An 11,289-nucleotide genomic window follows, 5' to 3' on the forward strand; every position below is an offset into this window, starting at 1 on the left:
TTATTGCACGGAGAAGCTCGACCACCTGTCCCGAAAGCGTTTTGGTTGAGTTTCTCTATGCGTTCGCGTTCTTTCGACCCGCCCTATATGGTTTCACTTCTGCATTATACCAGGTCACGTTTGCGATACTCGACACACCGAGGCCATTTGCGGGTTACACTAGGCTTGGTTAAATTAAGATGTTATGCTTGGTGCCTATAGTGAGCCCTTCTTTTGTGTCACAAATTGAAATTTTCACTGAAATAAGAGCAAGCGTAGACTTTGAGAAGTGGCCCTTTTAGAGCACAGCTCTTAGGCGCCCGTTCCTGGCATCCGCGTCTTAGTCGGCCTCGGCGTAATCGGCATAACTGGTTGTCCAAGTAAGAGAGCGACCTGAAGGTGACTGCGACGGGTTCCCGGAGGGTGGCTAGCAGCGGAACACGCCACCTGCCAGCGGTGGCAGGTGGCGTGTGAATAGCTACATTAAGAATTATCATTACCCACTATCGTAGTCGCCTGTCAATTTTTCCAGTACCTTGAGCTAATAAAACAGCGTCTCGTAATCGCGAATATAAGCGAGAACCACGTTTAAACATCGCCAGTTTAGTTCAAGTTTACGCCGACGCCTGTTTGTAAGTTGGAAAAGAGGGGAGATCGCTTTGTCGCACTGGAATTACCCTGTCTACTCGTTCTGAACTGCGTAATCGCTTTATCAAGCGTCTACCCTTGCAAAAATGGTGTGTAGACAGTCTATAGACTTCTTATAGACTCTATATCCTTCCTATAGATATTTCTTTTTGTCTATGCTGAGTCTATACGTTGTGTATAGACAAAAGCCTACTAAATGTGTATGGCCATAAATCTATAGATTGTCTATAGACTGTCTGCAGGATGTGCGTCGCCTATAGACTGTTCCCTAGGGATTGTCTATAGACAGTCTATATATTTTATAGACAGAAGTCTATGGACAGCCTATAGACTGTCTAAAGACATTTTTGTAAAGTACAGTCGCCTTCGTTCCTCTTTCGCTCCAATCAATGCGAACACGACATGTTCATTCGCACGTGCTCTATGCAAATTCAAAATTCAAAATTGGTTTTTGGGGAAAGGATATGGCGTAGTATCTGTCTCACATCTCGGCGGACACCTGAACCGCGCCGTAAGGGAAGGAATAAAGCAGCGAGTGAAAGAAGAAAGGAAGGAAGAGGTGCCGTAGTAGCAGGCTCCCTCTATGCAAATGCAAATGCAGTCTTGAAATGGTTGAATATAAAATCGTATACCATTAAAATTCAAAGACGCGGGTACTGTTCAACTGCTACACAGTTGCCGCAAGGGGGCTACTGCCGGTATACGACAAACGAAGATGTATAACCGACCTTATCAACCGTTCCTGTCGCTTCGAAAAGTACGGCACCGACGAAATAAACGAACTAGAAGAGTACTCGCGTCGGTCGGAGCTCGCAGAGCTTTGAGCGGTCAACAAAAACAAACTTCCCGCGCGGCAGCGAGCGACGCAAACGCGGAGCAATACGAGAATAAACGAGCGGCGAAAGAAATAAACAGTTAACTAAGCGGCGCTGGCGATAAGCGACGCGGCCGCCGCAGAATTTGTACCGCACGGCCGGTACGTGGCGCGCATGTCGAATCCCGGCCGGTGACAGAGAACGGGCGAGGCGACCTTTTAAGAGCTTACCGCCTTCGATAAGCGAATGAAACAAAATGTATCAGGAAAGAGACAGAGGACAGTTAACCTGGGTGCTTGTAAGACCGAAGAAAAGTTATCGGGGCCCGATATCTCATTTCGTTTTGAAAAGAGGAGGGGGGGGGGGGGGGGGGGCCTTCCTTTAAAGGGGATCCCCCCTCAAAGTGTTGTGACCTGGCCCGGCCATGTACACATACGGCCAGAGAGAAGAGCTTTGCGGAACCGTGAACTTTTGGCGGCGCAGGTGAGATACCGGTGCGCGGAAAAAAAGAAAAAAGAAAAAACAAGACGGGAGACGACGAGCTCTCCATACAAGGGCGATTTCCGGATTGCCGGCGTTTTATTCTTCTTTCTGCCTGCAAGAACCAGCCTCGCGCCGAGATTATGAGCTATGACGAAGCCATGGATGAAGGGCGACACAGCTACACGGAATAGATGGCTCTTAACGGAATGCCGGGGTACTTGTAGGATGGGCCAGGTTATTTCCTTCTTGCGTAACTAGTATTTCAGAGTAGAAAAAAAATGCGCGATTTCCCAGGCTTCGGGTCACGTTCAAGTAATATTGCGATGCCTGCGGTGTTAGCGTTAATATTGATGAGCTGCCACCGTTTACGTATGCTCAGCACTCATGGGAGTAGATATTAGCTCGTAATTCTAGCACCAGGTGCCGCAAGCGGCTTTAGAGATCCAGACTCTGCTTGAAATAAACTACAAATTAGAAAGTTACTCTTAACACGAAGGTAACAAAAGCAAATATTTGGTTGCAGGCAACAAAAACGTATGTAATTCTAAGACAAACATATAATGCGCTTCCAGAACAAATTTTCTAAGTTACACATTTCAACTGTGATAATAAAGCCTTTTTTAACAACAATCATCGGCTGGGTTAAAGAGAGTTGGGTACTCTTCTCCCCATAGCAACAGATATCCTGCTGATGTCATACAGGGTATGCTGGGACCTCCACTGTAGCAATAAACAGGCGAACAGAAGAAAACTATACGTGTATTCGAGGGCTTTTTTTCCCTGGTTCATCATAGGATACTAGCTCCCAAACAGTTAAGCATTGTTACGACGACTAAATGGCAGTTAGACAGCTAGCTCCCAGAGCTACTGGCAATGAAGTGGCTCGGGAAGCACTACGCCCGCAAGACCGCTTATAACTAAAGCTGTTGGATAGGCAAGTTTATTCTTGAAAAGATTTTTGCACAAGGCAACGAGCGCAGATATCTTGCTCGTAGCTGCTCAGTTGTCATCTTTACTAATTCTATAGGCTGACATTGAATGGAGCCCATGAACAAATCGACCTTCAAACGTGACTAGCGAAAATCATATGGTGACACTGGGACTTCAAAGACGCCGACCTGAGCCCTTAACATCTTTACCAGCTAGCTTCGCTCCCGGCAAAAAACCGGCTGTCCCGTACGCGACACTCCCGAAAATCATTCGCGCTTCAAACCATCTCAGCTGAGCGAACTTTTACAACAACCACTCTGACACGAAAAGAGAGGAAGCGGTGACGTTTCGCTCTCCGCTGACAGCTCTGCACGTCAATCCCTTCCAAGTCGACGCTTCAGAAGTCGAGACAACCGTGGCAAATTCGCGTTTGCGGATCAAACCTCGAATCCTTCACGTATCCGTTTTGTCGCCTTCGTTCTGCTGCAGAGGGCGCCACCTGCATATCTTAGGCGCCGCGGAGACAAGAACCGGGCAGTCAACCAAATAAGAATGTGCTGGGCAAGCACAACGGTGACGACAGAAAGGCCGAACACAAGCGGTCACTTCTAGCGAACGGAAACGCGGAAGGCGCCGGCGAAGAGTACCACAGCGGACCTATAGCACAGGGGGGAGAAGGAAGGGGTCGTCAGTGGGTGGGTTGCCTTTGGGTGTGTACGATGAGAAGGATTCCCCTCCTTGAACCCAAGAACCTGACCCTTCCGAGGGAGGCGCTTTCCTGCCCGCTAGGGGGCGTCCTTTTTAAAAGGAGAGCGGCAACTCTTAAGACCCTGCGCAGAATGCCACAAAGGGGTTCCGACAAACATCCGCCAAGGGTCATCAGCCGCGGGTCAAGCTTTTCCAGGCAGCGACGCTGTGTCCATCGGGAGGCGTGGGGGTGGGGGGGGGGGGGGGTGGGGGGGGGGGAAAAGGGCTTCGTGAAAAGGGAGTTTCGGGAGCGCAAGAAAGAAAGGCGATGGGGAATGGCGCAGGGGAAGTCGGTAGTACTTGGAGCGTAAGGTTAGTGTACATACGCGCTTGGTGAGGTAACTTATCGGAAGCGGATGCAATGGACGTCTCGGCTCGACGGCGCCGGCTGTTCTCACTCGGTCCTTTCCGCTGTCCCTGTGCTGTTCCCGCGAGAGTCGATCTCCGCCACCCGCGAGCCGCGGAGTGGGGTCCCTTTTTTCTGCTGCTGAGGGGAAATGTGGGAAGGAGGGGAAAAAAGGAAATAAATCGGAGGAAGTGTCTTCCGCAATTCTCGCGGCGCCCTTATTTGTTAAAAGGGGTTTGTCATCGCGTTTCCGCTCCGCGCGGCCCAAACAAACAGCACAGGAGGACAAACAAGCCAAGCCACTTTTGTATGTCGCGAACAGGAAAGGGCGTTTTGTTGTGTCCCGAGCGATATTAGGTGTTCATTCGGCTGGCTGGCTGGCTGTGTGGGCGCTGTGTTTGGCCCGCTGTTTGGACGAGTTTGTCTCTTCTTTCGCTGGGAGAAAACAGAATGGGAAGCGAGCGTTCTGTCTGACTGGTTTGGTTCTTAGCGTGACGACATTGAGTGCTGTGTGCGGTCTTCGCTTGCGAGCGCCTCCTCTCCCTCAGTTTGGCGCCGCTGTTGGCGTTGGTCGCTGTGTGTAGCTCAAGCAAGCGGGTGTTGTTCGCTCTCACCCCGAGAAGCGGATGCAGGTTGCGCGGGATATTGTCCTTGTCCTCTCTTGCTTCTTCGCTCTCGATGTGCTCCCCAATAGGGATGATAGAGTTGAACAAAAAGGGAAATGGGTAGAACATCGGAGATTGTTTGTGTGTTTGCGGAAGAGGATTGGCGGGGGACGCGCACTCTGACTTGGGCCGACGTAATGGAGCGGGTTGTGCTAAACTGACAGCACTTGCCGTGAAGAACATCATGAATAAAATGGCCAGCGTGCGTTGCTGGAAGCGATCGTTGGGGGATTTTTTTCCCATAAGGTCGCTGACCTTAGCGCACTGAACATGATTCCTCAGTGCCGATTAAGACCCAGTTGCCACGTCTCACAGCACATTTGATACTTGGCATTGTTCGCTCAATTCATTGGCGAAACGTTATTAATAGCAGGTCTGGTGTTAAGCAGCATAGAAACTGAGCTAAGAAAAAGGTAAGGGGGGAAATACAGGTGGTGAATCTGTCGGGCTGCAAGCGCAGTTTGAAAAGCCTGAGGTGTCAAGCGAAGCAGGCTTTATATACCTTAGGGTACTTGATGGGTTGTTTGCGTCATCACCAGGCAAGACTAAGGAAGGAAAGCTTTTCTGAACTGCTTAAAAATCGGAGGTTTTGTCTAGTCTGTAACTAATTGTTTTCTTGGTGCCTAATATTTCATCCAATAGTTTCGTCTGAGAACGCTATTGCCATTTTTTTTTTTTGCACAGGTGGCAAATGAACTCAGAGAAGTATATTTTTAAAGGCTTCTGCCAAGAGGCCTACATTTCCAGTAGAAATCGGAGTGCAAATACGTCCTTTGATATTGTGGAAAAGATAGAAAACGCGAACCGTGATGCCAGTTTTTACTTTTTATAAGAAAAAACGATGACAAATTTAAGGGTCTTTTCTCCGAACAGGCCTAATAGGAGCCTTCTGGGAAGGCATTATCGAATGATCGAACCCGTGAAAGCCGCGGGGAAGTTTGTGCCAGCTCTCAACCGCAAGGAAGCTTAAATAAAAGCAGAAGAAGAGCGGCCTGCGAATGCCCGCCCCAACACCTACCATCGAGGGAGCACAACACTAAAAGTATACACAGCAATCAGATCCGAAGGTCCAGGCGCAAGAGCTTCTTTTTTCATGACCTCTGCGTCCAGAAAGCCCCGGAAAGTTCGCTTCGGAACAGTTTCAAGAATGGTGGAACGCGAAACAGGGGGTTTGGCTGCTACAAATAACAAAACCACGCCCTGTCTAATTTTGCGATGCTTCTACTTATTTTGTCTTACAATGTCAGAGCGAAGCTCTGGAAGTACAATCGCGTTTAAATCGCAAAATAGAGCAAGGAGGGCCTGGACAACAAAACACAATCAAAAGCCGACAGACTGGAATGAACTTGGGAGTACCGATGATTCATAACAGCACAGTGCTAGTTTCTTTCTTCCCATCGTGAACCCAGCGCCGCCCCGGACCCTGTCCTCTCCCGCGCCTTTTCTTACGAGGTGGAAGCCCGACAGTAAGGCAGAGTGCGGCGAACTTTCACGCTACGAATTCCCGGAAACCGCGCGCGCGTGCGTCTGGCCGGCTGGCTGAACCTGGATAACGCATGCACTCCGCCCACTCTCGCTTTCCGCCCGCGTTGCGTCCCATGGGCATCGCTCCTCTATATGTGTGTACAGGGTGGATCACACTTAACGGGAACACCGAAGTGTTTGTTTCTACAGCTCGCGCAGCTGGCACGCTGTCGCAGTATCTGCGGCTCGTCACACCACTGTATACGGTCGCGTTTTCTATGCGACGTTCCAGCCGCAGAAACACCCGCTCCAGTTTTCGTGTTTTATGTGGTGCGCCTTATTAGTGCGAAAGCACTTATACGCTCACCAACACCGACCAAGAATCTTTTCACCGTACGTACGTAGGGTCTTGTACCGTCGCCTAGCAACCCGAGTTACTACCCTAGCTTGCCTTAGTGACTCGGGTAAGATCGGTTAAGTAAGAAGCAGCTTCGCGCTAGCTGCAAGAGAGGTCGCTCGCGAAGAGCATGCACGGGTCGCACAATCACTATACCGGTGGCCGTGGTATATAAGCAGCCACTTGCCAGTGCAGTGGCGCGTCTCTTAACCGCTGCGCCACTGTGCCGGAAGTGGTATGAGGACTCGTCGCCATCTATGAATGTTAAGTAGAGAATGGCCAATTCTGCATGTATGGGTATTGGCCCACTTAATATATCACGTCATACCCTTAAGGCAGAGGCACCCGCATTTCGGTGGAGGTGAACTGCTAGAGGCCCGTGTATTGTGCGATGTCAGTGCACGTTAAACAACCTCAGGTGGTCGAAACTTCCGGAGCTCTCCACTATGGCGTCGCTCATAGCCTCAATTGTTTTGGGGGCGCAAAACCCCATAAACCGTAAACTATAATCCTTAAGGCGGAGCTTATGTGCCCTCTCCAGTTGAAGAATGAACACCTGCTTTCGCACGTGTACTCGTTTAACTACATTAAACTCCTACCAATTTTCTGTAAGCTCCATATATGTTGTCCGCGGCCATTGACGTTTCCGATTACTGAACGTGACCTCTTTTTATTTGTGACACAATGTTTTTGGAAAGTTTTCAGGACAATTCTCATGATGCCGAGCCGGTACGTCAGTCACCCAGCGGTTAGAAATAGTGCTTCTTCGGGCAGTGAGAAAAAAATATTTCCTACTAAGTATTTCCTACGCACATACTGAACAGTATAGTGCGTCGACCAGCCCCGTCACACATGCGAAGTGACCTGGAACAGGAGACGTAATATGGCCCTGATGATGATGTTAAGGGTAACGTTGGGCTCTTTGTTTTGTCACCTGATTTAACACCAGCAAAGCACAGCGAAAGATAACACTCTACCAGTAGATATAGATGCCATGACTTCAGCTAGTTGCATGCTTTGTTTTATTTTTAATAACCTACCATTGCCAGCAGCTGTCATTTTATTAATTATTAAGTTCTTTAATATTCAGAAGGCATTACAGAAAGGAGCAAATATGTTAGTGCGTAATAGTGCAGTATAACAAATTGAAACTAATAAGCATCTTGGGCGCCAGTCTTGAAATTAGGGGTTCGAAAGATAGACGCTGTGGAAGCAGAAAGGCAGTTCCATTCAGTGCACTTTCTTGGGATAAAGCAATCGTCTTGCATAACAGTGCGACAAGGTGGTACATCAACTTTGTGTATGCGAGCAGACCAATACGGGGTGAGATGTACCTGCAGGGGAGGTGAAAGCTTTTCCTGCTAAGCCTTGAACACGTTAAATGCAGGCACGTTTGACCATGTCATCGAGCGAGGAAGAAAGGTCCCAGAGCCTAAGAAACTAGTAGACTATACCACAATCAAATTTGCAGATGATGACTTTTTGGTATGCATTGTTGTGCCCGGGTACCAGTTGGCAGTCTTGCATGCAATAGGAAGAGTGAACACGCGTGTTAACTGCAAGTTTTGTTATCGTATAACATGTCTTCGATGGGCATAGCATGAACGCAATTTGCAGCTGAAGGACTATAAGTTTGTTTCATCTTCTACGCGCAGTTTCAAGCAATTGTGCGTTGTTCTAAGCCGTTATGCGTTCTTCGCAAACCAACTATGTTGCAGAGGAAACAAGAATGATGTACAAATTGCGTCAACCCTAATGGAAGAATTACTGCGTGAATAAAGTATATATCTGCCAAGTATCGACGGAAATTCTCGAAGATGGAGTAGTTTCTGATAGAGGGAGTAATTGCTCATTAGGAACTTCATAGAAACACCGTTCCCGTTTCACGTTTGTGATCCATTCGGCTTCGCACAGCCATCTGCCGACATTCTGGCTAGCTTAGTTGGTAGGGAGACAGCCCTGGTCTATGATGCCCAAGTTCGGGCTTGGACAAGGACAAATTTTTCTCTGCTCCGAAGTATCTGAGAATACTGTACAAAGTTCCTGTGTAGTCGTACGGCTGCGCTTATGTGGGTGATAATGGGTAATTACTCCTTCCACAGTCTATAGGGTTAGTGTGCATTGCACATTCATCCACGCATGGCCGGGAATTTGTGCATGAAACTACTGGCACAAGGGATGAGCGTTGTTGCACGTTCCAAATTTAACAACGGAAACGGACATAAATCTGAGGCGACGAAAAGGTGAATTAGAAGGATGCATTTGTTTCTCGGACCTCTAGAAATTATCATTTTGACCTACATAATTTCCCGCTTCATGTTCCTTCGACTTCTCAAGAAATACTTATCGGTGAAATTCATTGCCTGAGTTCGGAGTATAGGTCCCACGCGAAAATTTCTCCAACAGGTGCGGTTAATAGTTCTGCTAGCTTTTTGTCAGCGTTTAGTGGGACTGTTACCGGTATAGTTTACGCCAGCACTACCCTGCGCATCACCACCATCAGATGTGGTGCTGCAGCGTCATATCAGTTTTAGTGGTGTTGCTGCGTACGTGATCTTATACTGCATCATCAATGTTAGCAGCTTTATCGAATAGCTGTGAAGACACCACTTTCGCTACGAGCACTCTTTGTAACTGCTAGATCTGAAACGCGTTGGTATAGCTCGAATTTAACTACGCTTCAAACAAAAGGTTGGGATCTACAATAAACTTACGCTAGAGCACAGCAACATCTGTTCCGTAAGCGACGCACAGAAAGCGCAAGTTGCCCTCCCTATAGGCTTGCTTCGCGGCTGGTATTAAAATGTCACGACAGCTAGAGCTGGAAAGTTCGATGCACCCAAACCTCCCGAAATCATTCACCCCTTTTCTACCAGGTAAGCTGACCATTCGTACACGACAACAGAGCAATCGCCGCCCCGCGTTTTCCCGTTCTGTAATCCCAAAACTACACGGCGGCGCAGCAAGCGCGGTTGAAACGCATGTAGGTGCGCCACAAGCGCATTAAATCATGCACAAGAAACTCGATACCCCTTTCTCTAATCCCCGCTGGCTCGCTCGCAGCCGTCTCGGGTTTTTCTTCTTTGAACTGGGAACACAATTTCCCCCTCCGTCAGGAGGAATATCTTGGGCCCCTGAACCGCGCGCCCCAAAATACATATCTCTCTCTACATATAAATTACAAGCACGACGTCGCCACTGCCACGACTGGCGTTCCGGGCAGAACGCAAAACTTTCGCAAGACGGAATCCAAACAAATTTAGTCCTCAAGCCCTCCGCGAACATGTATTATGTATTGTATGCCCGTTTCCACAATTCCGGGGGACCCCACGAAGAGGGATTTGTTATGACCCCCCCCCCCCTGCCCTTTGAAAATAAGGGAGGGTGCCCGGCGTGCATTTTCAAGGAACGAGGAGAATAAAAAAAAAAGTTAAAGCGAGGCGTTGGGAGTGGCAGCGCACTGCTTCCTATCACTTATTCAGGGTCAGAGGTCGCCAACCTTGAATCACTCCCTTTCTTTTCCCCCTTTCCTTTTCTGTATTCCCGGCAGAAGCTGCGCCCTCCTCCTCATCGGCGTTGCTCAGGGGCGGGAAGGTAGTGGAGACCGAAGGTGATTGAACCCTGGAGTCCGAACACTCCGTTCTACTGCGCATGGCCAACGTACACCCCCCCCCCCCCCCACCCTCCCCCTTCTTTTGCTCTTGGCTCGCCGCCGCTGACCCCACCTTCGAAAGCGGAGCGCGCTCCTGACCCCCTGCTGGCTGCGCCATCGTCGAGCCCCTCCCCCGCTCTCGAATAAACAGCGACTAAATCCACCCAAAGCTCTATACCGAGTTTCTCGGTACGCAAGCCGCCTGCAAGGCTAACAAGGTCTGCGACGCCTCAGTGAAGCCTGTTTGTTTGTTTGCTGTTGCTTTTGACATTACGCAAGTATTGTCCTGTATCAGAGGCAAAGGGCGATAACAAAGATCGCCTGACTAAGCCTCTAGCCAGGCGAGTTGAGGGCCAGTTGGTTCTGCATACTGCTGGTGTTGCTGACAGGAAGAAAGAAAAAGAAAGTGCACGGGCCTGCCCATTGGCTCAAGCCGAGCCACGCGTGCTGCCGCGTGCTGAAAGTAGGAGAGTTAAAGGATAGGAGAGCAAAGATAGAAAGAAAAGGCGCGCGCTAATATGCGCCGGGCCGATCCCGGAGGCAGTGCAATACCGGGCCGACCCGTGCCAGAGTGCTTCCAGGCCAAGAACTCCGCCATATTACAAAAATAAGTTTAATATCTTGGGTCCAAAGACTCGCAGCAGATATTAAATCAGGTATCAGATATCTGGATACTCAAAAGCTGTTAGGCCGACAGAGAATGGATGAAGAGACAAGGGACGACAGGAACTACTTCAAGCAGTTTTATAATAAAACATTTAGAAGCAGTGCTGTGATCGCAATCCCTTGTTCTCTTCATCCGGTTCCTGTTGCGCTGACAGCTTATGAGTATGTCTTTTTTGTGTGGCTTATGTGCGGTTTTACTGAGGTACCGCTATATTGCCAAATGTGTGCTCTATTCAGAAAGCGTTGCGGAGAGGTTTGTGTGCGGCAGCGCTTTAGCCCCAAGTTTGATCGCTTGAACTGAAATTAGAAGAATAAGGGCGTTTCTCTGAGTCAAACGGAGAAATGCTGCACTTCAGTCAGCAGTGTACGTATAAGTGTCAAATAACTTCAGAAATAATGCCCCGCAACCAGAACGATCTCAAGGTACACAACACGGAGAAGGGACAGGGAACGATGTATTTCTTGTGTCTGTCATGGTTTACTTTCGTTAACTTGAA

The 11,289-nt window shown here is 48.9% G+C and overlaps 1 pseudogene; it reads right to left on the reverse strand.

Annotated features, from left to right (window-relative positions):
* Positions 1-10,644: 10,644 nt before the first annotated feature.
* LOC144099613 (U2 spliceosomal RNA) lies at positions 10,645-10,812 on the reverse strand (annotated as a pseudogene).
* Positions 10,813-11,289: the final 477 nt, after the last annotated feature.

The sequence above is a fragment of the Amblyomma americanum genome, chromosome 7 (genome assembly GCF_052857255.1).
Source record: "Amblyomma americanum isolate KBUSLIRL-KWMA chromosome 7, ASM5285725v1, whole genome shotgun sequence".
NCBI lineage: Eukaryota > Metazoa > Arthropoda > Arachnida > Ixodida > Ixodidae > Amblyomma > Amblyomma americanum.